The following is a 27,837-nucleotide window of genomic DNA, read 5'->3' as shown; positions in this document are numbered from 1 at the left end:
TAGCATAATCGGAATCAGTCAGCGTTGACAAACGAGAGCTAAATCGAGAGATGATAATATGAAAGAAAGTGGGAGAGCTGAATCACCTGTTACTGGATTCACATCTCGCCCACCGTCGTCGGTAAAAAGCACCTGGGACTGCATCGACAATTATTAATCTCATTGTGCATTTCGAGCACGAAGTAAGGAGCATTTGCAAGAAGTTGAATCGACTTGGTGTAACTGTCAAGCGGAGTCCAATAACTATACAGATCAGCCAGCCACTCATTCAGTCAGCCAGCCAATGAGATGCCCATTCGTTCCTTAATTGAGACGGTTATTTACGTTTGATGTTTTGTAAGTTTGTATTTTTAGTTGGGCAAAGCAATTTATTGGACACTTCGGTTGACTGTCGTCAATACAAATATAAAATGGAGGTTATAAAGTTCATTAGAGTCCTTCTAAAGCACTACTGAAAACAACATTATAAAGCTGCTGTCGCGGCTCGAAAAATTTGTAAAGTTGAGGGTGAAGGTGTTGTTAGTGAGTGTGTAGCACAACGATGGTTCCAACTTTTCAGTAATGGAGGAGGAGATATTAAAGATTCACAACATCCTGGAAGATCTCAGGCAGACCTGAGCACTAATAACTCGGTTAAGTCACTCTAGATTTCCCCTTAACTCATCACTCCGCCTCCGCGGCTGAGACAAAAGTAAGCATTGCTCAGTGACGGATTGTATAAGCCAAGCATCATAGCGTTTACGAACTTTCGGCTCTCGCTGGTCGCCTGAAATCCATCATTGATGCACAGTCTCTACTGGGTACTTGTTTTTAAGTAGGGCTAGGATTCATAGGTTTAACCCTAGATCATATATGTAACAGATAGGTCGACCTTATAGGCTTTAAGTTAACAACTTTTGTCAGGTTTACTACGCTGCCATTTAGTTGTTACATAAGGAGTCACGTCATAATTCCCATTTGAATTACATTAGCGACTGTACTGCCATCTCGTGTTCGTTTACGGCGGACGGGTGGCAATCCTGGCGGTTGTTCTCTTCAAAGTGCTGCCGATTTTAACATAGCGATGAGTTATCTGTTACATATATGATCTAGGGTTTAACCTATTTTTTTTCCTTTCTACATATACAATTTATTTAAATACATGTGCTGTACACTGGCTGTAGCAAAGTATATGATTTTCATTGACCATAAAAATGCCTAAAATTAGGTATTCAACCTAAAATGTCATAAATCATTGTTTCGGCTAATGTCCATTTATATTTGTTATGAAATAAATTGTATGTATATATATATATATATATATATATACACACACACACACAAAGAAAAAATATGAATAATTTCAAGGGAAAAATTGCTGCGGGGTTGGGTATCGAACCCGGGACCTTTGGTTAAACGTACCAACTGAGCTACCCAGGAACTTTACCAGACACCGACTCAATTTTTCCCTTTTATATCCACAGACCTCAGAGTGGGCGGACAACCGTCAAGCAACCAACATTGAGTGCACACAAACTCTGTGTGACTTGAATTATGGTTTTTCTGTTACCTGAAAGTTTGATTTGCATAATACATGTTACTGTTCGTTAACAGAAAAACCGCACTTCCCCGTTGGGCCCAGGGCTGATGTAAGGTATGGATTATTGAGAGTAAGCACAGAGTTTTGGAAGAAAATACACAAGAAGTATAGTCGTAGGTTGTTAGAACTTGATGCTTCATAATATAAAATATGTCACCACATTAAGACACTTAAAAGAAGTTGTAGATCTGTACCTCATGAACTGATACCAAAATAGACTCAGGTTATCGCTGCTCCCTTGGATGAAACATTTATCAGCGGAATTGTTATATGTGATGAAAAATGGGAATATTACTGCAACTCTGACATCTCAAAACAGTGGCTCGATTCCCGTGAGCCTGCTAAAGTCGTCGCTAAACAAAATAAATTCCGCCACGAAATAATGTTGTGTGTCCGGTGAAATTCTGAAGATTGATCACTGGAAGTTTGTTCCAAACGGACTTGCAGTCGATTTGTTTTTTAAGACTTGTAATGGACTATTGACATTGGTTAATTCATGACTTTTATCGATTAGGTGTGAAACACATTTTTATTTTTTTATTTTATTTCGTAAATCTGCTATATGTTCGTTATAGCCTACTCTGACCAATGCACTTCATGTTTTGCCACCGGCGTGGCGTGGCGTGGCGTGGCTCAGTCGGTTAAGGCGCTTGCCTGCCGGTCTGAAGTTGCGCTTGGGCTGATTACCTATTTGGTCTTTTTCCGAGGTTTTCCACAAACGTAAGGTAAATGCCAGGTAATCTATGGCGAATCCTCGGCCTCATCTCGCCAAATACCATCTCGCTGTCACCAATCTCATCGACGCTAAATAACCTCGTATTTGATACAGCGTCGTTAAATAACCAACTAAAAAAGACTTCATGTTACAATTTTGCAGTTGTGTAGCCTATATTTCATTCTTTATATACCTGTTTTTCTCTTGCAGTTAGTTAGGGATAAGATAATTTAACTTGTTATTTGTTCTAAATGTTGATTAATCTTTCCTTTCTAGAAGAAATTATTCAATTTATTAGTTATTTTTCCTGTATAGGGCTACTATCTTTCGGCTTACAGCGTTACACCTTAACTGTGACACTACCGTTCTCCGAATAAAGAATAAAAGTTGAAAACACAGATTTCCAGCTAATAGAAGATATTTGAAGGGTTCAGAACCATAGTGGGCCAAGCGCCATTTATTAAAACTGTTGAAAACAAGGGTTAAAATGAATTTATTGCCATAATTCAATGGAAACATACTGCAAGTAATATAAAGTATAGACATTAAAACTAATTGATATATCAATCTTCATTAAACTATGGTATTCACTTATCTTTAACCCTTGGTTTTCCTAAGGCGTTAAGACAAATGTCGGGATGAGCCCTAAGAGAAATGGGCCACGGACCTATATGCCCTTTCCCATAAGTTCCCCTTTTTTCTAACAAACAACTTAATGCCCTAGTTCAGAGTCTATAAAATAATGAAATACATTTGCAATGCGAAAGGACAGGGAACCTTTCAATGTGAAGATTCAGAATTCACGGCGTCTCTCCTGGCGGTCTTCACCAGCCTTGTCATCGAACAACAGACGACAGAGTCTTCTCGACTCCTCCTGCACTGCGAAATGACACAGTTCACTTCAATGTGCAGATCTACACCAGCCATCGCCTCTTCATCCCGTCCCGTGATCATTTTGATCACATTTCCGTCCCCCTCGCGTATGTGGTACCTAAGAGGTTACGTCCATTTTCGGCTTTCCCCTTCAAAATTTTCTAGAAATCCTTCAGTGGAGAAGCGTAAACCGGAATGAGACTAGTGGCCAACGGGCTTGGAGCTCACATATTTAGTTTGTTACAGCCCCCAGACCCCTTGCAAATACGCGTTTTGCGTACCTTTTAAATTTGTCCTCCCAATTCTCCTCTCTTTTTTCGATTTTCGTTTTTAATAAATGGCGCTTGGCCCACTATGGCTCTGAACCCTTCATTTTTTCCTGTAGGAAATAACTTTTTTTTTTTATTGGACTGCGATATGAAAGGAGGAAGATAGGCCTCATAAATTAATAACATTTAGAGATAATGAACTACTGTAAATGTAAGGAACTTCAGTTTTGTGTATTGTAACGGAAACTCCAAAGAAACAAAAGACTTCTGATCTAAACAATCTTCTTGCCAGGACTTCATCTGAAGCTGAGATACACAAGGCGGTCTGTCTCCTTGGCAACCGTCCATCTAGTAGGGGAATTCTCGACTGCATATCTGACTTAAACGAAGCGAGAAATTGCATATATTTCAGTAGGTTAGTAGTAGCGTTACCATCAAGAGAATGAAAATGAGAACTTAACATATCAAAATGATAAAACATTTGTGTTCAGTTTATAAGAAACGTACGATAGTGGCGCGCATCGATATAAACAGACTCCTTGTAGTAGACTAACGCAGCTTGTATTAAACAGAACTCTTTTAGTGGTGTAGCCCTGCTCTTCGTCTTACGTTTGTGTTATATTAGCCTTACATTTTGCAGATATATTCAGTTACGTGAAAAAGTGGTATATGCTTTCACTCTCTAATATAAAGGAAAACATTCTACCCAACATTTCTGTGCATTTACATCATTATACAGGAACATGATTTTATTTTTACTTCAATTTTTATTGTACCTCAGTTTTTTAATATACTTCACTCCCACCCCTTCTACTAATGAAGTTCAACCGTCCTCCACACAGATCCAAGACCGCATATACAGTCATAGTAGCCTTACGGTCACAGTAAACAATACGTTCCAAAAATATGTTTGCGTTTTCCAGTGATGAAGGAGCTTTCAGTATTGCATCATTTTCCATTTACCTACGTCGCATCCCAGTTTCCCCCACCTGCTTCTATTCACCTCTCTGTAAATGCTAGTGGCTGGGCTGTCATAGCTCTTTTCTGAGAACGTTAATTTCTGTTAGGAATTGGACGTCTACGTAATATTATACCCCTACAATTGTTTAAAATAACTTAAATAAAAGGGCCTCGTTAAGTAATTAACTGTCACGTGATTTCCTCCCTTTCTACGACGCTGCGACGTAACCACTTGGACGGACAGTAAATAGCATGTCTGAGTAATTTTATCTTTTCGGATCGGGCAGAAGTGAAGATTGAATTTACAGTACGTAAGGTCTCTTTTATAGAGTGGATACAGAATTATTTTAACATGAGTTACTGAAAGGAAGTACGAACCTGGTAGTTGGAATTACGTACAATAGTCTATAGTGCGATAATATGCACATTAGAACTGAAGCCTGTATCCAAATGAACGGCCACCATTTTTAAAAATCTGTTTAAATATCCATATTATGATTATTTTTCAATTTAACTTCATTCTCTATATTGTACGCTAATGTGCTGTAGACAGTATAATATACACTGCATAATGAATACGTCCGCATGGAAAGCTCAGTTCTTGAGTAAGAACACTCATTGTTAATACTGTACTGTATTTTGATTAAACAAAAACCTAATGAAAATTACACTGTTCTAAAAAAAATGAAATTCATTTTTCTGGGTATAACATTCTTGATTAATATGGAAATTTACCTCCTGAATTCAAATCTGTAATTAGTTTCTCTGTGTCACTCATAGTTTTCAAATTATATGCAATTTCATTTTTTAAATAATTTTCGTTTCCACGCTATGTGTTTATGTAGGCAAAATATGTAACTATTAATATTTTAGTCACTTACAAAATTATTTACAAACATTTTATGCACTATAAAACAAAAAATAAATGCAAGCCTTAACATAATAATTATATTATATGGAAAAACTTATTTAAGGTTAGAAAATATGAACAAAATACACTTTTCCCTAAGAATTTAAAAATCTTATCTTTTTCTCCTGTGTTCAATTTTGCAGTCTCTAATAATAGTCAGCAAGCATTGCAGGCATCCATTTCCCTTCATACCTCTTTTCCATGGATATTATATCTTTATGTAACCTTTCACCATGTTCGTCAGAGACATCACTGCAGCTCTCAGGAAAATGATGTAGATGAGAATCTTGGAAATACACTTTTAAAAACGTGTGACATCCTAGATCTCTATATGCATTTATCATTTGTTGAATCAATTGTTCGAAGTCATTAACTCTTTTTCTTCCCAGAAAATTTTGCGTTACATTCTTGAAACAAGACCACGCTCTTCTTTCTTTTGGTGCAAGGCATTATTCAAAATCTGAATCCTTCTGAAGGTCTCTTTTATTTTTGCTGCAGAAAAACGAGGAAACCTTTTTAAAAGGTACATAAATCCTCTTCCAGATGTGTCCAAGGCCTTAACAAATTGTTTAATAAGGTCTAGCATGATGTGAAAAGGGGGCAGCATAACATCTTCACTGGCTACCAATTTCTCATTGAGTATATTTTTTTCTCCAACTTTCCACTTAACTTCAGGCCAAATCTCTTTTATAATGGAAATTCCTATCGCGACTATCCCACTCACATAGAAAACATCCATATTTGGTGTAGCCTTGTTGCATACCTAATGTCATGGCAACTATTTTCAAATCACCACATATTTTCCACTTGTGCTCATTATATTTGATTAATCTCAGCATACTCGTATTTTTCAAAATATCATATGACTCTTTAGTCATGCTTACATAGGCAACTGGGACAGAAGGCATTATGTTCCCATTGTGGAGGAGAACTCCCTTTAGACTGTATTTTGAGGCATCCATAAAACGTGTCCACTCCTGTGGTTCGTATTTGAAGTTCAAAGTATTCATTAGGTCACAAACATCATTGCAGAATGTCATCATGAGTTGAATTGTGCATATGCAGAAACAATATTTCATGTAAACAAACAATACTCACTTCTTCTAACAAGAATTTCAGGTTAAACTCAAGATTTCTCTCTCTCTCTCTCTCTCTCTCTCCCTCACTCTCTCTCTCTCTCTCTCTGTTAGAATCTGTCTATTTTATTTATATGATTTAGGAGGTTTCTGTAAAAGAGAAATATGTAAAGTTTCACATATTTTATATACCACAGATGTCGGAATATTATGGTTGAAAATGTATATTTACTCACATGATAAGGAATGTCTCCAAATAATGCCAGTTTAACTCAATTTTAAATCCTGTGAAACGACTTGCTTATTAACATAAAATTTTACTAGCAATACGAATGCCACAATTTGAAAATGAAAACCAATGAAGAACAAAATTAACTATAGGCAACTGTTGTTAAGCAAAGTTCACCATCTCATCAGAAACTTAAAATGTAAGTTTAATGAGATGTATATTGCCGTATAACTAAAAAACTGTGCCTGATAGCGAATTTTTGTTTTCAGATTTGAATTTGCCATATAAAAATCCTTTGGAATCACATATTTTCATATAAGAAAAATGACCCTTGTAGAACAGTGTTATCAAACTCCAAATCGCGATATTTCCAAGTTTACGTAAATGGATGAACTATTTTTCTTCCCTCCTATACCTAGTAAAGTGATTTGTTTGTATATTACGCCAGTATCATAGAACTGCAGTCGTGGAAGGGGTGGCAAACGGTGTTTCCGGTTCTTAAAAGTTGATCCAAAGGTATAACCAGGTTAATATTAGAAATGTTAGTAAAAATAAAATGATGTCCCTGTATTATCTAGTCTTTCTTCCTCCATTTACTTCGCATTCACCGTCTGTAGGGGCCGCGTAGCTTTGACCCAGTTTCTTATGCAGGGCTCTGATCCAGACAATTTGTCTGTCACTAATTGACGACTTCATTGACTGGAATTGAACCTGTCAGCCTCAAAATTATCAGCTGATTGTCCGGGCGGCCCCCAGCGCAGGGTTCGAACTCTACAGCAGAGGAAGTGAGACACCCAGTTTGTTTGTAGTAAAGTTCATAACAATGCAGCTGTGTGTCTGACGTCATTGTAACAAAAGAAGTACACAAGTTATTTCTTCACCCTCGTTTCCTTGAATGACGGCAATTGGTCGCATCCTCCTAACATAAACTGGGAGTTCGTGCTACTGTTGGCTCGCTAGCCGATGACACGCAGTCTTATCCCAGTTGCAGTTACGTATTTGGGCACATTACAAAGAGCATGTGTTATAATAGTGAATAATATAATTTTATAACAGTTAGGCCATTTGATTTTCACAATTGTTAGTCGTCATAATCCAGAGTAAAAATAATTTTATAAAAACTACCGTTTTTTTTTTCATCTTCGCAATTCGAGTAAAAATAATTTTATAAAAACTAGCCTACTGTTTTTCTTTCATCTTCGCAATTCTCAGTCGTCATATTCCAGAGTAAAAATAATTTTATAAAAACTACTGTTTTTCTTTTCATCTTCGCAATTCTCAGTCATCATATTTCAGAGTAAAAATAATTTTATAAAAACTACTGTTTTTTTTTCATCTTCGCAATTTGAGTAAAAATAATTTGATAAAACTACTGTTTTTTTTTCATCTTCGCAATCCTCAGTCATCATAATCCAGAGGAAAAATAATTTTATAAAAACTACTGTTTTTTTTTCATCTTCGCAATCCTCAGTCATCATATTCCAGAGGAAAAATAATTTTATAAAAAACTACTGTTTTTTTTTCATCTTCGCAATTTGAGTAAAAATAATTTTATAAAAACTACTGTTTTTTTTTCATCTTCGCAATCCTCAGTCATCATATTCCAGAGGAAAAATAATTTTATAAAAACTACTGTTTTTTTTTCATCTTCGCAATTTGAGTAAAAATAATTTTATAAAAACTACTGTTTTTTTTTCATCTTCGCAATCCTCAGTCATCATATTCCAGAGGAAAAATAATTTTATAAAAACTACTGTTTTTTTCATTTTCACAGTACTCAGTCATATTCCAGAGTAAATATAATTTTATAAAAACTACTGTTTTTTTCATTTTCACAGTACTCAGTCATATTCCAGAGTAAATATAATTTTATAAAAACTACTGTTTTTTTCATTTTCACAGTACTCAGTCATATTCCAGAGTAAATATAATTTTATAAAAACTACTGCTTTTTTTATCTTCGCAATTGTCGACATATGCCAGAATACTACTAACTTCACAATTCTCAGTCATATTCCAGAGTAAAAATAATTTTGTAAAAACTACTGTTTTTTTCATTTTCACAGTTCTCAGTCGTCATATTTCAGAGTAAAAATAATTTTATAAAAACTTCCGTTTTTTTTTTTTTTTCATTGTCACAATTCACAGTCGTCATATTCCAGAGTAAAAATAATTTTATAAAAACGAGTGTTTTTTTTTTCATTTTCACAATTTTCAGTCGTCATATTCCAGAGTAAACATAATTTTATAAAACTACTGTTTTTTCATATTCACAATTCTCAGTCGTCATATTCCAGAGTAAAAATAATTTTATAAAAACTACTGTTTTTTTTTTTCATTTTCACAATTCTCAGTGTCATATTCCAGAGTAAAAGTAATTTTATAAAAACTACTGCTTTTTTTCGTCTTCGCAATTCTCATTCGTCATATTCCAGAGTAAAAGTATTTTTATAAAAACTATTTTTTTTTTTTTCATTTTCACAATTCTCAATCGTAATATTACAGAGTAAAATAATTTTATAAAAACTGCTGGTTTTTTTTTTTTCTTCACAATTTTCAGTCGTCATATTCCAGAGTATAAATAATTTTTAAAGACTACTGTTTTTTTTCATTTTCACAATTTTCAGTCGTCATATTCCAGGGTAAACATAATTTTATAAAAACTACTGTTTTTTCATTTTCACAATTCTCAGTCGTCATATTCCAGAGTAAAAATAATTTTATTAAAAGCTACAGTTTTTTTTTTTTTTTTTTTTTCATTTTCACAATCTCAGTCATCATATTCCTTTCCTTGTTTCAAAACTACTCATCCTGAAATTATTATTTTTAATGTACAGATGATATAATTCCGTCAGGTGGCCAAAAAGAAACAACACATTATTTACATCAGGTTAATTAATTTTATTGCATTGGATTCGTTTCGTTTCTGATCTGATAGGAAGGAATATCGTTTACATATATGCTGATCTCTTGACAAGAAAAGTAACTGTATTTTACTGCTAACCTTGTAATCTTGATTTGAAATCCCAGCCGTGGAGACAAGAATTGATTTTTCTTGTCTTTCGTCTTACCACAAATACAGACTTTGACGAATGCTGACAGGCGGGTCACGGGCTGTAACAGTTGGTGAGGACCGCTGGTTCAGACTCTTGGTCCTCTACGTTATTAAATCAAGTCTGTATACCAGCACTGTTCTGTCTTCTTCTTGGGATCGCTGTCCCGGTGAAGTAGGTTAAACTAATAGAGACCTGACTCCACTGTAAACAGAGCCTGAAACAATGAGATCGCGCAGTCGAGGTGGAAATCTGGGTTACTCGGATCTTTATTTACTAAAACAAAATTTCGTAACAGTACACACAACTTTCTGATTTGTAAGAGTTCAGAATAGTTAACGTAATCCGCAGCAGATGGCTGTAAGAGCGGTTTAAGTGCCAGGAATACTTTTTTTTTTTCTTTTTAGTTTATTTATACACGCTTTAACATCTGTAGTCCGCCGAGTTAGCTCTGTAGTAGCGTGTCTGCCTCTACACTAGCTGGCCCGGGTTCGATTCCCGTGGGGTCTGAAATTTTATTTTAAAATTTCTACCTCGGGACTAGGAGAGATGGCGGTGCACAACTTCTAATCACTAAATTGTGCACCAATATGCCTGGGTTAAATCCCAAATCTCTCCGCAGTGCATATGAAGAGAAGGCATATGTCACTGTTAATAGTGATTCGTCCGTAGGATGGGGACGTTAAGCCTGGCGGCCCCCTTGGTGCTATTCGACAGGAGTAGGCTACGTGCCGGCACCGGGTTTCCCCTTCTCCCTTCCTCACCATCATCATTACCATCTATTCCCTACACTACACTTACACGAACACTTAACATTTATTCACCCTAGTACACGACATAACTCTTCACGGTACAATGCATAACGTGGCCTGCCGAAGTGGTGTGCAATTTGAAAATGGGTCACAGTCTCATCTGTGGTTTGCGGTTTCCAATAACAATGGTTTATTGCATTATAAATATTATCATTCATTGATTAAATTATGAATATTTTGCGTGCGGTAGCGTAAGTAACCTTTCAGTTCATACAAATTTGTCCTGGTGGTAGAACTTGTATGTAATTTTTAAATGCTGGAAATGTTGACTTACAGCACACTGTGGATTACCCAAAAGCCTGGCTCTAAATGTTGTAATTATTTACTTGTTAGTATTATAATAGTATAATATTAGCCGGAAATTGAACTTTACGATATGAGTATCGTAAAATTCCATATTACAGTACGAGTTTCATAACCAGTCGAGTATTGTAATACGAAGTTACGGTAAGTAATCTATATCGTACGTTTTATCTACTTAGATAAAAAATAATTTTAAATAAAACTAATTGTATTATTTTTATAGTTTTGAACACTTCTTTTGTGGAGAGATGATTATATTATTAATATTAGTTTCTTCCTTCCAGAGGTCATTCGTTTATATTTGTTCTAGAGTTTTGAACACGATAGGTTTTTATTTGTAACAGAAAAAACAGGAGAAGTAAACGCATTGTTAAAATGAGTTCAAACGGGGATTCAGATATTGGAAATGCTGCAAATACTGCAATTGAATGTTTAGTGCCATCGAAATCCCACGTAAGATATTCAGCCTTCTGTAGCGTCGAAAACTGCAGGAATTAATATAACAAAGTGTGAACAAAATGTTGATGCTTATAATATATAAAATCAATTTAATTTAACTTAATTGAATGTGTGGTTCACATTACGCAACCAGTTACGTAATAGCAGTATCATTACCTAACTAGTTGCGTAATAGAAGTATCATTCCCTAACTAGTTGCGTAATAGAAGTAACATTACCTAAGTTGCGTAATGAATGTGTTTTTACACCATTTTTATTAGTGATATAAAGTTCATATTACATGAAGTGAATAAACGTCTTTTCCGTATAGGTTTTATTACCCTTTCCTTTTTAACTTATCACGAGGTATTAAACAGTTCAGCAAATCGTTTTGTGTGAAATCCGTTACTGAACAATTGACAATTGAAGTCTACACTTTGTCTCGTATACTGTACTCCTTCAGCTTAGACATATTAACGTTAAGAAAGAAAATAAAAGGATAGCTTTTATTAATACTCAAGTTGCCGCAGTATCTAGGAGACCTGACATGGAGATTACGAGAAATGATTTGGTTTACAATTGGGCCGCATTTGAACTTGTGCAGCGTTTTGGACATCACTGGTATATTATGCAATCAAACACGAATTTTAGTTGTTAGATAAAACCTGGATATATTTTACAGCTCGCTACGTTTTTAGCATCCTGGCTGCAGATAAAATATAGCTCATTGCCTTCTCATTACAGCTGATGATGAGCGTTTAGGTTTTGTAGCCACTTGGTCGGTAAGTTGTACCAGAAAACCAGTTCTCTGCACAGAGTTAGAAAAAGTGCATCTACTTGTAACATTTTATTATATAGCGATAACCGCAGTCAGGTTTCGGTTGCCTTGGAAACAGCGCCCCGGTTAGGATAATGAGAACCGAGTTATTATTACCCAGAAGCACTCAGCGAATTAAAAAAGCTACGATCGCACCGCGTCTTCCAATATAAGCTACGCGTTGCTATGGTTTCAAATATCCAGAACTGTTGATTACTTTTCCACATGTGTCCTGTTACCTTAGTGAGATTACATTTGATTTCGTGGTGAAAGTAGGTCTTCTTCAGACTATACGACTGTTGATGGGCCTAGCCATTATATAGGGCCCGGTAGAATTATCTTCTCGATTAGAAACATAAATAACAAGAGCAACATAGATCCTATTCAAAATTTTATTTTACCGTCTTACAGAAGAATGTTTGCCATTTTGACACAATTTTGTTTTGAAGGTAATATCGTTCAAATGCTTGCCCTCATGAGCTATACATTCCTCAAACAGTGACTGTGCGTCCTTCTTCCTCAAAAAAGCATGGCTATTATTCCAAATTTTGCAATAGGACTCCAAACAGTAACATGCTTACTGTGGAGAGGACGCTGATGCATTTCTCGAGGGTTTTCTGGGAACCAATATGAAATGTTTGTTGACGTAGGCTGACAAATGAAAATCAGCATAGTCATTACTGAGCACAACAGTATCGCCTGGAACATTTTCCAATATGGTGTCGCATCCTGGTGGTTGAGTCAGTCACGTTGTCGAAGTTCCTGAACCACCATAACTTTGTAGGAATGGAACTGAGATCTAGCTGTAAGATTTGACACTCCAATCAGATATTCCCAATACCAGAGCATGTTTTATGGTTGGACGTCGTGGAGATGTGGTAACAGAATGCCTCACTGCTGTGATATTCTCGGGAGCCCGAACGTTGCGACATCTACCGGAAGACTTCTGTTTGAAAGTTAAACCTTTTGTCTGACATTCCTCCTGCCGGACGACTTCTGTTTGAAAGTTGAACCTTTTGTCTGACATTCCTCACCCATATGTGTAGGGTTTTCTTATCAGGAATTCTTTCGTGTCGTCCTATTCTGAAATGTGTACAAAATTTCCACAGCGCTGTAATCACAGTCACCGGTTTTTAAAAATGCTCAACAACAAAATGCACGATGTTCACCTGTCCACGTCATGATGATAACTGAAATGACATGGTTTGTGCTGCTCAAAGATATGCCACTCAAGCAAAACTATCAAGAAACCTATATTGCGGCTAATTCAAACAGGGGGGGGGGATATTTCTTCCGGACCCTGTATTTAATAGAAAGTCCAGTGTACTTCAGGGTCATTTGCATATAAGTAAAATCCCTTTTAACTAACGCAAATGAGGTAAATTGTGTTCCACAAAATCTTGTAAACTTGAATTTTATCGTTCTGTATTTTTTTTTTTTTTTAGTTGGAAGCAACATTTTCGTTGTCGTTTTTAACATATGCTTTGATGAAACGAAAGATCAGCATATCATTTTCTTATTACGTCTTACCGGTGCACTATTAAATAGGTCTAAATCACTTCTATTCACACCGATTCGTTTTCCTCAACGGCGAGAGAGCGGTCGTATCTCCCCAATAAACGCGCATTGCGATCTCTTATAGCCAATATAAATAGAGGAGTAAGACAAGGGTGCCCATTGTCACCGTCACGTTTTAATGTGTATATGGACGACATCGTGCTGAAGTGGCAGATGGATTTGAAAGTACATTTTAAAATAAAAAAAACATAAACTTAGATACGATACTTTTTGCCGATGATCAGGTTTTAATTTGAGCTTCTGAAGATGACCTACAAATGGAAATATTTAAATTAAACAAAATTAGCAAAGAAAATATCTTAACTATTTCGGCTACTAAAACAAAAGTGTTAGCCTTTAGAGGATTAGAAACAATTAGAGCCAAAATCATGTTGAATGGAAGAATGATAGAACAAATTAATACTTTTAATTATCTGGGCTGCAATATCTCATGTGCAAGAAAAGAAGATTTTACAAATAAAATAAACAAATTTAATTATTTTTGTGGGGTAATAAAAATAACTTTAAAATACACTAGCAAAGAAACAAGATTAAAATTTTATAACGTTGTGGCTGTCCCTATGTTGCTGTACGGCTCTGAATTCTGGACTCTTACTAAATCCGAAGAAAAAAGAATCGAGGTGATAGAAATGAGATTTTTGAGGAGTATAGCAGGTTATACTCTCTTAGACAAGAAACGCAATGAAGACATCAGACTAGAACTGAATATATTCAATTTAATTGAAAAACTCATAGAATATAGGAATAAATGGAAGAATGACTCAAGACCGTATTCCTAAATTAATATTGGACTACAGACCAAGTGGTAAACGAAACATAGGTAGACCCAGGAAAAGATGGCTTCAACAATTTTAAAATTTATATACTTCATGAGACCGGACCGAGTCGAACAAAGCTTAAACCATGCGGATGATGATGATGATGATGATGATGCCGCCTTACGTTTTCTTTCTTAAAATTATGTAATCCTTTGTTTATATCAGCATTAGTTATTATTATTATTATTATTCTTGTTGTTGTTGGAATAGCTAGGTACAATTATGGACTCCTTCCATTGTTCTGATAGAATATCCTTTTTCCAAATAGCAAATACAATCTTATAAATTTCACTAGATAATGCGTTTCCACCCTCTTGTATTAATTCCGCTGGGATTTAATTGATACCTGGATACTTGTACTTTTTCAGCGTTTTTTATCGCAATTTCGACTTCAGAAACTGTGGGTTCGAACGGATTTGGAATTGAATGAGTAAGATCAGCTGCTTGATTATGCGGATGACGTGAATATGTTAGGAGAAAATCCACAAACTATTAAGGAAAACATGGGAATTTTACTTGAAACAAGCAATGAGATAGATTTGGAAATAAATCCCGAAAGGAAAAACTAAGTATATAATTATATCTCGTGACCAGAACGTAGTAGGAAATGGAAATATAAAAATGCGAAATTTATCCTTTGAAAAGGTGGAAAAATTCAAGTACCTTGGAGCAACAGTAACAAATATAAATTACACTTCAGAGGAAATTAAACGCAGAATAATTAATGTGGGAAATGTCTGTTATCATTCGGTTGAGAAGCTTTTGTCATTCAGTCTGCTTTTAAATAAACTGAAAGTTAGAATTTATAAAACAGTTATATTACTGGTTGAACAACTCTGCAGTGCTTGGGAAAAGTGACACAAGTCAGTTTCCACAAACCTTTTTTGATAATTTATTGACAACTTTCGGAACATCTGCTCGCTTGGGGAAAAAAAAATACATAAGTATTTCTCCCATTACAATAATTCATACAGAAAAAAATCAAATCGACATAAACCAGTGTAAGTTGTCAATAAATTATCAAAAAAAGTTTGTGGAAACTGACTTATGTCACTTTTCCCAAGTACTGCAGAACTATATGGTTGTGAAACTTGGATTCTCACTTTGAGAGAGGAACAGAGGTTAAGTGTGTTCGAGGATAAAGTGCTTAGGAAAATGTCTGGGGCTAAGAGGGATGAAGTTACAGGAGAATAGAAAAAGTTACACAACACAGAACTGCACGCATTGTATTTTTCACCTGACATAATTAGGAACATTAAATCCAGACGTTTGAGATGGGCAGGGCATGTAGCACGTATGGGCGAATCCAGAAATGCATATACTGTCTTAGTTGGGAGATCTGAGGGAGAAAGAGATTTGGGAAGGCCGAGATGTAGATGGGAAGATAATATAAAAATGGATTTGAGGGAGGTGGGATATGATGATAGAGACTGGATTAATCTTGAATAATTTCGAGGCAAAAATTGTTCCGGAGCCGGGTATCGAACCCGGGACCTTTGGTTTAACATACCAACGCTCTACCACTGAGCTACCCGGGAACTCTACCAGACACCGATCCAATTTTTCCCTCTATATCCACAGACCTCAAAGTGGGCTGACAACCGTCAAGCAACCAACTTCGAGTGCACACTAACTCCGTGTGACTTAAATTGTGGTTTTCTGTTAACGAACAGTGACGTGTATTATGCAAATCAAGATTTCAGGTATAACTCCCTGTAAAGTTGATTTGAATATCGAGGGTTCAGAATGACAAGGTTCTATCTAGTGTTTAGTAAATGTTTCAAGAGAGCATTTTAAAAGTTTGGTTGTTAATAAAATCAATGCAGATAAGAACCTTTTCAAACTAACTTTATCACGAACAATAATTGAGATATCAGCATATAATTTATATGGTAGATAGCTGTGAAGTAGCAGAATTCAATGCAACAAAAATCTCAATTTTACTAAAACTATCAGATAGGACCTTGTCATTCTGAGCCCGCGATATTTAATACTATTTAAGTCACACGGAGTTAGTGTGCACTCGAAGTTGGTTGCTTGACGGTTGTCAGCGTACTTTGAGGTCTGTGGATATAGAGGGAAAAATTGGATCGGTGTCAGTTAGAGTTCCCGGGTAGCTCAGTGGTAGAGCGTTGTTAAACCAAAGGTCCCGGGTTCGATACCCGGCTCCGGAACAATTTTTCCCTCGAAATTATTCAAATCAGCTTTACAGGGAGTTATACCTGAAATCTTGATTTGGATTAATCTTGCTCAGGATAGGGACCAATGGCGGGCTTATGTGAGGGCGGCATTGAATCTCCGGGTTCCTTAAAAGCCATTTGTAATTTTATTATTATCACCATCATCATCACCATCATCATCATCATCATCATCATCAAAGTACGTGATAAAATGGAGGAAAATCAAGATCAGTATTTCAGGGTAAGTTACAGAGTTCTCAAAATCGAACCACCCTGCAAACTGTGATGTAGGTTTGTCTGACTGACGTCCGTGCAGGAAGATGATTTATCGGGGCTCGATAGAGGGAGTTCTGAAAATAAGAAGAAACCGACAGGCTCGAGATATCGGATTGGCTCGCGCCCAGGCGTCGAATCGGTAACATATGACTAGGACAACATTCCGTCGAAAGGAGAGTCTCTTTAAAGGGGTGCTAACAGGAACTAATGGGGGCAGTTGAGCCGGGACACGTCGATAATGTACTAACAGTTCTTACACTATTGTCATTCATACAAAAGGCGGCTTTCACAGAAAAGTGATTCCTTTGTATTAGTATTCATGATCGCGTTCGTATTTTTTTTTGTTACAATAACTTCATGATTACCATTATTATCGTCATAGCCGTCGGCGTGGTCTAAGGGTAGCGAGCAGGACTTAAATTACAAGGCTGCGCTTGAGCGTCGGTTTGAATCTCGTTTGGGCTAAATATCTAAGTGAGTTTTTCCGACACGAATTTCTTGGAATCCCATTACTATAGTGAGGTTCACGCAAGATTATTTCCAAAGAAGCTAATATGGCGTTCTTTTGAATGTTGCCAACTGTTAACAGATATCACCAAAGGAGAGAAAATCATAATTCTATGTACTGATTTAATAATTCTAATTATTATTTATTTATTTTGTGATTGATTGATTGATTGATGTAATATTAAAATGTATTTCGTCTGCCAACATGAAATTCGTTGGTTTGGGTAAACAGTTTACAATCCTTGAAACTTGACATAAACATTTCCTTTGTTTGACCACGTGAAATGACTAATATGGACTCCGAAAACCGAATAGACATAACACTTCAAAATGTATGTTGTTTATTTATTAATTATTCCTGTATTATTTCATCGATATTAATGTTAATTAGGTTAAAGTTGTTTATTTATAAATTATTACTGTATTATTTATAGATTTTAATGTTAATTAGGTTCAAGTTGTTTATTTATTAATTATATTACTGTTCTTAGGAAAATATTTGGGGCTAAGAGGGATGAAGTTACAGGAGAATGGAGAACTGCACGCATTGTATTCTTCACCTGACATAATTAGGAACATTAAATCCAGACGTTTGAGATAGGCAGGGCATGTAGCACGTATGGGCGAATCCAGAAATGCATATATTGTTAGTTGGGAGGCCGGAGGGAAAAAGACCTTTAGGGAGGCCGAGACGTAGATGGGAGGATAATATTAAAAGAGATTTAAGGGAGATGGGATATGATGATAGAGAGTGGATTAATCTTGCACAGGATAGGGACTGATGGCGGGCTTATGTGAGGGCGACAATGAACCTTCGGGTTCCTTAAAAGCCATTTGTAAGTAGGCTAAGTAATTAGCTGTATCATTTATCGGTATTAATGTTAGGTTCAAGTTGTTTACTTATTCATTATTACTGCATTATTTATTGAAATTAATATTAATTAGATTCAAGTTGTAGTACAAACGAGTAAATAGGAACAGCGGAATAAGAAAGTAAAACTCTAATAATTAAAAAAAAACACAGAATATAAGGAATAAGAATGAAATTAAGATAAATGAATAAACAGGTAAGTGAATGAACAAATAAATAAATAAATAAATAAATATAAGATGATACACGACATTTGGATATATGGATCATATATGGAGACAAAGAGGAAAGTAGAAAATAGGGAAGATTAGAGAATGCTGGATTTGCAGTGAAATTCCTGCCATTTGGCAGAACACTGTGTATAAATTGATAGGGTCTAGATGAATAAATAAATAAATAGATAAATATCTCCCCGGAAAAGGGATGTAACATCAGATTCTTGAAATATCTTATTTTGATGGAAATAGTAATATACGTTACAAGAGCGGTATGTTGACGTTTTCATGTTCGAGGAAAAGATTGAAAAAGCGAAACGTAGTTGAGCTTTTTTAATTTCCGAGAACATGAAAACAAACATACCGCTCGTGTATCGTACATTATTTTGTGCGAAGATCGTTTATTACATACCTGAAAGACGAATTTCTAATTAGATGCAATGAAATCTCCATGTTGGTTTCTGTTTATTGACGCCAACTTCGGAACACCAAAATATCTTTCTTCAACATTGTTGCTGTAAAATGTTTTCTGTGTTTACTATACTCCAGCAGGCCGTGATATACGTCTGTCTTTTTTTCCCCCAGTCTATAAGTGCGAACTTAAAACAAACGGTTTTATTTTTCATTTTAATATTTTAACAATATTATTTATATAACATTTTGCAGTAATAACATCGGCACCTGGAATCTCGTTGATTTTTTCACGGCTTCTTTAATGTTACTTGTATCAGGAATGTAATAAGTTTCGTGGAGCAGTAGACTTTACTTAATTTTTGCAAATATTTAAAAACAATAATTAACATTGCAATTTAGGTGAAATTGCAGTGGTAAGTTGCCAATTTATAATTATTACTATGTTAAACTCTCTAAAAATAATATGTTAAAAGCCTAAAGCAGTAAAATGAATGTCGCGCTTAAGCGGTAAGAAGAAGGAAATTGTTGTGTGTGTTACGTTGGGAATACTGAATGTGGTATTTCACACTTACCGCGTATTGGTTCTGTGCGGAAAACAAAAAATACGCATGATCTCGCACAAAAGTAATTTTGAAGTCATATACTTATAACAATAAGTTATTGCGTTCAATGACTGAATAAACTTGTATTCCTGTTTAGTCAAACAGTACTGTATAGGCGTAATGAAATATGTCCCTGAAATTATTTTCCTTAATCCTGGAACATGAATTGCAGTTTTGTTGGTTACATCTTTATTCCGGGGAGGTTTTGAAATGAATGAAATAATACATGATCTAGATACTGAGAAGAAGGAAAAGAGGGAGGGAGAGAGAGAGCGAAGAAATTTTACTGAAAACTAAAATGTAAGATAAAATAAAAAGTATTAAAAAATAAATATCACATATCTAGTGTTGTTGTGCATATAGTTGCATGCATGTTAGTATATGCGCAGAGTCCTGATAACATACCTGCCCAAGATGTATAAATCGATTTCCCACTGCACCGTAGTGTACCTACTCTATACTTCCTTTCAATTAAGCAATTAAAAACAGTTTCCTATTTTGTGTGAGATGTGAATGTCTTGATAGTGAGCTTCGTAACTGTCAGGTGTGTAACCCATGTTACCTGAATTCCAAATAGCTTTTCGCAGCGAATGTGTAATAGCCACACACACGTATTCTTCTGCACTGTCGGAAACCATGGCATCGAGCAAACAAGGCGTCATTCACGATGTGAATCTTTTGAAAGTTGTGAAACGTGTGGGTCACTAAACTTGGGTATTGACTGTGTCCTTTCTTTCTGTTGCAGGTAAGTGCTGGAGGGGTCGTTGAACTTCAGACATGCGCCTTTGGTGAGTTTTGTGTTGATGTTCTTGGAAACACTAAAATGGCCGGAATTCTGAGTGATTTATTTGTCCAGCATATTTCTAATTTTGTTTTGTGTTCACTTAAAGATTTTATTTTGTCGTATTTTATATTTATGTCCTGACGTGCTAGCAGGGGCTTACTACCAATACCATCATAAAAGTCTAGAATGCCTTACATTTTTTGCTGCTTTCGCATTACTATATCATAGTAATGACATTATTGGCTCTAGAAATATACTGATTTGTGTATCTCTTACAAACACATCAGCAAGTATCGTAAACAGAAGGCTGTGCACAGTGATATTTCGAAGCAATGAGCTAGTTGTATGTAAAGAAGAAGAATATTAAAAAGAAACTTTTTATGAGTAAATAAGAAACCCCTAATTTGAATGAGCAATTACTCTGTTTCAGATGAATAAAAACTAATTTCTTAAAGGTACCTTAAAGATACAGCTGTTCACATTTCGGTTTGTAGCTCTTGAAATTTTATCTCGCTTATTTATGCATATTTTTAAGGCAAACATAGGTAGCTTCAGTTAAACTATACACTAATTTTTAGCCACCGGCGTGGCTCAGTCAGTTAAGGCGCTTGCCTGCCGGTCTGAAGTTGCGTTCGGGCGCGGGTTCGATCCCCGCTTGGGCTGATTAACTGGTTGGGTTTTTTCCGAGGTTTTCCCCAACCGTAATGTAAATGCAAGGTAATCTATGGCGAATCCTCGGTCTCATCTCGCCAAATATCATCTCACTATCACCAATATCATCGACGCTAAATAATCTAGTAGTTGATATAGCGTCGTTAAATAACCAACTAATAGCCTGACATAATGAGGAACATCAAATCCAGACGTTTGAGATGGACAGGGCATGTAGCACTTATGGGCGAATCCAGAAATGCATATGGAGTGTTAGTTGGGAGACCGGAAGGAAAAAGACCTCTGGGGAGGCAGAGACGTAGATGGGAGGGTAATATTAAAATGGATTTGAGGGAGATGGGATATGATGATAGAGACTGGATTGATCTTGCTCAGGATAGGGACCGATGGCGGGCTTATATGAGGGCGGCAATGAATCTGCGGGTTCCTCAAAAGCCATTTGTAAGTACTGTCGGTGACTCAGGAGAAGACGAGAGCGGACGGAGGAGGAAGGGATGTGAACAGATAACGTAAGACAACTCGTGCAATATTTGTACAGCAGTAAGCGGAAACATTATTGTCCGCGCAACTTATCTAGGCACTTGGGTTCCCTAGTGCTCTCTCGCTGCCCCTCTTCTTCCCTCTCCTACCAAGCTACTGCTACAAGCAACCTCGCTACACCCCGCTTCCCCGCTCTTTTAGCTGCCCAGATAAGTTGCGCGAACAGTAAGTCTCCTTCTGTTCAACACCATGTGTTCAACTTAGCTTTAATTCCCATACGCATTGTTACTCATGTTTCCTGCACGAGTAATAACCTGGCTGCTGGGATGCTTATCTGAGCGATGTTTATAATAATCAACAGCGATAGTCAAGAAGATCACATTCTTTCCGCTCGTCTTGTCCTGAGTAACGGACAAATTAAGTTGTAAGTTGATGGTAATAGGTTTTATTTTAAAAAATTTGAAAGCCAAAAAGCTACAACATGATCACTTATATGTACACCTTTTGACTCGGAAATTGATTTCTGTTCAGAGTCCCACCTAGGAATAGTTCGGGAATCACCGTGTACGTTCTATCGCTACGCTTTGTAAGCTTCGCTGGGAATATGTCGTTTCGTGACGAGTACGTCTCTGCTACGACTTGACTTCATCCTCGGACGTCGGTGCTTAATACAGTGCGATCGAGAAGTCTCTCCGCAGTGCTTGTATAGCGGAGAATCCACTAGACAGAGAATTCAAGTGGCAGCACTGGCCGCTAAGCATATGATGGACTGGAGGTATGAGGTTGTCAAACCGGAATGATTGGGGGAGTGCCAACTTTCTACAGTGTTGTATTCTAGGGTTACTAGAACTAATAGAGCTGCGGAGGGACTTTTCGATCGCAATGTATTTCTCTGTACCGAGCGAGTTGGCTCAGATGGTAGCATTTGAGACTCGCATTCGGGAGGTCCCGGGCTCAAACCCCGTGGCCGATCAATCTGACTGGGGTATTTCATGGGTTTTCTCAGTCACAAAGACAAATACAGGATTGGAAATTTATATGCCTTTATTCATCATAAAACATAAAACAAAATCTGCAGCATAATCAGTTACATGTATCCAAACTATCTACAACACAATAGAAACAGGAACTCAACAATAGTATTTGTAAATTTAATGTTTACTGTTTATTATAATTAAAAATTTACAGATGGAAAATGTTACAATTTCAGTTTAAATGAGTGTAAATACAAAATTACATTGTGACTCCTGATTTTTTTTTCTTATATGGATTATGTTAGGAACAGAAAACTGCAATCACTTCAGATATTCAAATAAGAAAAATCTCATCGAGAGAATTGGCGTCTGGAAAGGTTCCCAAAATACTGACTGCGTTTCCACATTGGATGACTATTCCTATTCGTTGCCGTAGATAATAATTGGTGCAGTGTGGGTCTCCACTAAGTCACCAAACTTCTACCAATTTCGGAAACCAGGTTTTTGGCTTCTTTACACCAGGAGCCTATTGTTTCGACAGCGAAGACGATGAAGCATAATTTTCTACTAGATGTATGTAATTATGACGTTTACTGCGTACGGCAGATTCTGCTGCAGAGCTTGCGAATAGCAAAACGGCGTACTAGTATACCCACAGATCCTGCACACGCGATGTGACCGCAGATGTGAAAGCGTGTATAAATAAACTAACAAAAATAATCCCCGTGTGACTCGCACGTTAACCCAAACGGCACTTAAGACAAATTCACGCTACAGGAGAGCGACCGTTTTCCGTGTCAAAGGGTGTAAAATCCATTCATTAAGTAATATAACACATTTGAAATTTTTCCCACATATTTTCGCATGATATGTTTTGGTCCGGGAAGAAAAATGAATTTTATATTCTTAGTGTGGAAGTGGAAGATAATTTATGTTTTTATTATCATTATTATTTTTTTACTTATTTATTAGAAAATAAGGTAAAATTCTAGAAAAAAAAGTTCTGTAACTTACAGCGGCTCTGGAGGAATGCATACTTTCGAGGTATCCAACTCTCTCTTTCTGGTTTAGTAGAGATATGTTAGATTCGCCAAAAAAAAAAAAAAAAACAGCCAATTACATGCAAGTGTAAGCGCCCTGTTTCAGCTCAGGAATACAGAGCCTTAACTAAATACTATGCATAAAATCCTCCTTCGATTGTTGAAAATAGATCTGCACTGGGGTAAATATTAATGGCATGGAGACAGTGTTGCCAGTCCAGTGACTTTGTCGCTAAATCTGGTGACTTTTAACTGTTTTTCGGCGACAATTTCTTTTAACTTTTCTGTTGTTGAAAATAGGGATTTAGATACTTTTTCAGCACCCTATAGAGGCAATATATATATATATATATATATATATATATATATATATATATATATATATATATTATATATATATATATATTGTTATAAGAAATCCAGTGACTTTTGAACTACTGTTTGGCGTCTTTCCGTACACTTCAGTTTGCAACACTGCTTGGAGATTATCATGAGCCAGACATTTCCTAACGAATATATCCAAGTAGAATCAGCGCATTAGGCCTACAGAATTTTCTGTTAAGTTAGAGAAGAGGGACGACATTTAAGTAATGAAGTATGAAGCGCTTAGGTATGACATTCATAAGCATGAAGCTACAGTCCTTGTAGTCATTTCGTATGCTATGGGAGTGATACCAAACCTGCTTAAAATAGAGGTGTCAGAATTCCTTTACAGGAAATTTCTATTAAATTCCTAAAAAACATTAATATTTCAGGAGTTTACATTACCAGGATGAAAATGTGAATGCTTGGCATAGGGAACTTGAGAAAAGAAAGAAAAGCATCATCATCATCATCATCATCATCATCATCATCATCATCATCATCATCATCATCAGGGCTAAAAATCTTTCAAAAATGCCCTAAAATTCGTTACATAATTGGCTCGGTAGGAAAAGAGGTTTTGTACTACTTAATATTTAGGCTAATAATTAAAATTAAATTCTATTACCAACATTTAAGTTTATTTAATTTTACATATTTTTTCTAAGTAGTACACTTTAATTAATTATTTTACCTGATGAAGTTTCCATGTAGTCCACCACAAGGCCACTCTTATCCGGAACTAACAATCATAGAGGAGTCTATATTGAAGGGGTGGTTGGACTGATCCATTACATGGGGGTATACTACGTTAAAATGGTAATATTTGCGTACAAAAACGATTAAAATATTATACAAAATAATGGATATTAATGGATAAAATATGTAGAGAAAATATCAAAGGAAATAATAATAATTTTACGTTAATAATGGGGATTTATGGCCAAAATTAAATGAATATGCCTCAAGAATGATCGGATGAAACAAAAAAATGCTCTTATGAGTTGAAGCAGACAAAAAATGCAAAAAAATGCCGTAACAAATATGTCTTAAAACACTTAGTTTATCACATAACATATAAATACTAAAGCAGGTATGTTTCTGTCTTACTTAAAAAAAAATGCAATTTCATCAAAATCCTATCCCTAATCATCATCATAGTTTATTTGCCAGGCGTCAAGATCTTGATTATTTATTTTTTTGTAAAGTCATTAAGGGTGATATTGTGAATCCTTCTTAAGTAATATCAGTCTTAATATTCCTGCTAAAGGTTTAAGATTTATTACCATCTCGTTATCATTTATGAGATTCCATTTTTTCATTTACAATTCTCATTATTTTTAATAATTGTCTTTATTTTAATAATAATTCTTACGTACTTTTATTGTAATTTATATAATTGTTAATTTTTGTAATTAAATTATCATGTGCTAAACTGTTATTGGTCCCTAGCTGTTGTACTGCACTTTAAATATTATACATCTTGATTACACAACTTTTAACAATGAATCACTTCGGAAAACGTATTATGTTCTTTCTCGTGTTAAAGTTTACATTGCTTCGTTAACAGGCTAGAACATATTAACGAGGTAATGTAAAATTTAACACAATAAAGATACATAATACGATTTCCGAAATTAAATATTAGTGAATAAATAAATAACATTTCATCATCATTATTATCATCGCCATCACATCATCCTAATTATTGTTAGTGCAGTAATTATAGTGAACGATTTTACACATGAGAACGATTGAGTGGATACAATAAGTTGTAGGTAACTTTGAAGTTATTATGTGCCGATTTTCCTTTGTTCGGTTTCATTGCTGCGACACAAGTGCTATCTCTCGGACGACCTCAGAGCCCGACGTCTCGGTCTTTGAAAAGATACTTCGATTTATGAAATGATTTCTTTTCTCGTCGGGGGGAAGAAGTCCTTTCCTAGCGGTCCTTTTATTTATAAAAATAACGTCGATCGAGAAGTCTGGTGTTATTTTTGAGAGGGAATCGAGGGAAATTGGTTTTTCCAGAAATCCTTCATCCCCCCCTCTCTCGACCCTTCACCAGTTGTTAGTAGACCGTCAGATGTTTTGAAGCAAAAGTGCATCGGACAAGTGAAGTGAATGTGTTTATTTTCAAGTTTTTTTTTCTTCTCCCTTCGTCTCTTTTTCTTTTTTACTTAAGCTGTCTTCTTTGTCGTCATCTCACTACTGTTGAAGGGGGTGGCAGATTGGAGTGGAAGAGCCAAAAGGAACAAAGTGGAGGGGTTGAATGACTGGTTTGTATAAGCTACAATCTGACACGTTAGGCGTGCCGGGATCCACTCTGCGAATTCTGAGCAACTTCTTTTGTTTCTCTAAATGAACCGTATCCATGGTTACATGGCTCTCTTTGAACACAAGTTAATTTCTTGCTCTGTCGAGACAAATCCGTCACTAGGCGGTGTTTTTAGTTAATTAAACAGTGTTAAGTATGTGAGTCTGATTACACTATCTAAAAACATTTCTCAGTTACATTCAACTAGTAGGAAATAGGTTGATCTTTGTGCTAAGCCATGGGAGGACGAGGCGGTGTGTCTTACTTGATAATATCACATTAATATTGAAATATTAACACGTTTTTCTATCTAGAATTTAGACAGAACATATTTGGAACTTTGTCTTGTACGTTTTTCAATGTAGCAAACAAGTGAGTGAAGTATAGGGAACAACTTAGTAAACTCCGTTGGTCCGCTCAAGTTTCAAATTTAAAGTGACACAATATACTATTCATCTCCTCCTCCCTAGTTGTCAGCCAATAACGAAAGAAGGCGTTACTTACGTAGACTTTCAATGAAGCAGAATATTTTCGCATTTTTAATACTTAATAATATTCGGAATATGTATGATAAGACTTTCCTGTGTTAAACTTCAACGTACCTCGTTTACATGTTTCGACCTATTTATGGGTCATCTTCAGAACTGGTCGTTGTTGGTCTTGGCGCCTCTTGTTCTGTTTCCTGTGAGGGTGCGTTCGTGTGGTATAGTGTAGAGTCAAAGAGTGTGTGTGTTTTGAAGTTGAGTTGTGTGTTGAGAATTTCGTTGGGGTGTGTTTTCGTGTGTCTGTATATTTCATATTGTTCTAGTGTGTTTAGTTTATGGCTTTTTGATTGAATGTGTAGTATTTCCATGTCTCTGTTGATGTATCTGGGTGTGGTTAGCATTTGTGATGTGTTCTACATATGTGGAGGTGTTTTGTAATTTTGTTATGGCTGTGATGTGTTCTTTGTAACGTGTTTGAAACGATCTGCCTGTCTGTCCTATGTAAAAGTTGTTGCAGGTGTTACATTTGAGTTTGTATACGCCTGTGTGGTTGTATTTGTTTGTTTGTGTGTTGAGATGTTTTTGTAGAGTGTTATTTGTTCTGTATGCGATGTTGTAATTTAATTTCTTCAATGAGGTTGCAATTTTGTGTGTGTTTTTGTTTTCGTATGTTAGTGGTACGTTGGAGTTCAACACAGGAAAGTCTTATCGTACATATTCCGAAGTGATACAGTGTTAAAGAGTTGTGTAATCAAGAGACTTAATAATAACTCAAAAAGTAGTAATCAGATTCTAATAAGGAAAAAAGCATGTTGAAGAGTATTGTTTGCAGATTTTTAAGATGTTTGAATCACCGCAATATAACAAAAGTAAGACGACTGAATTGAGGTTCGTTTTATACTAATCTAGTGTGGGAAAATATGTTTTTGAAGTAGAAAATCGATCAGTGATAAACTTTTTTTCTTGAAGAGATAAGTGGGTAAGTGCAGTGCATGAAATCGTCTAAATATATTCTACTTTATGTTGGAAAAAAATCCATATTAATAGGATGAGTCAACAAGATATCATCAGTTGTTAAGTTTATGTCTGACTACTCGCAGTCCGTTAAGTAGCGCGTACATAAACGTTATTTATATTCAAAACCCAACCATGCTTTAAAAATAAGCATTTATTATTTTGATTGGTTTCATTTACTCAAAGGGACAGACTGAAATGTTTAATCAGTTG

The 27,837-nt window shown here is 35.8% G+C and overlaps 1 protein-coding gene and 1 non-coding gene across 26 annotated transcripts in view; one reads left to right on the top strand and one right to left on the bottom strand.

Moving 5' to 3' along the window:
• Nucleotides 1-27,837, top strand: part of trol (terribly reduced optic lobes) — a 1,501,851-nt gene that overhangs the window by 349,514 nt on the left and 1,124,500 nt on the right. The gene's annotated exons all lie outside the window — the stretch shown is intronic.
• On the bottom strand, nucleotides 15,897-15,968 carry TRNAN-GUU (transfer RNA asparagine (anticodon GUU)). The gene has a single exon. It is a non-coding gene; the product is annotated as a tRNA-Asn (tRNA).

Source organism: Periplaneta americana, chromosome 9 (assembly GCF_040183065.1).
Source record: "Periplaneta americana isolate PAMFEO1 chromosome 9, P.americana_PAMFEO1_priV1, whole genome shotgun sequence".
NCBI classification, from domain to species: Eukaryota; Metazoa; Arthropoda; class Insecta; order Blattodea; family Blattidae; genus Periplaneta; species Periplaneta americana.
The sequence above is the reverse complement of the archived record's forward strand: the minus strand, read 5'-3'. Positions and strand labels throughout refer to the sequence as shown.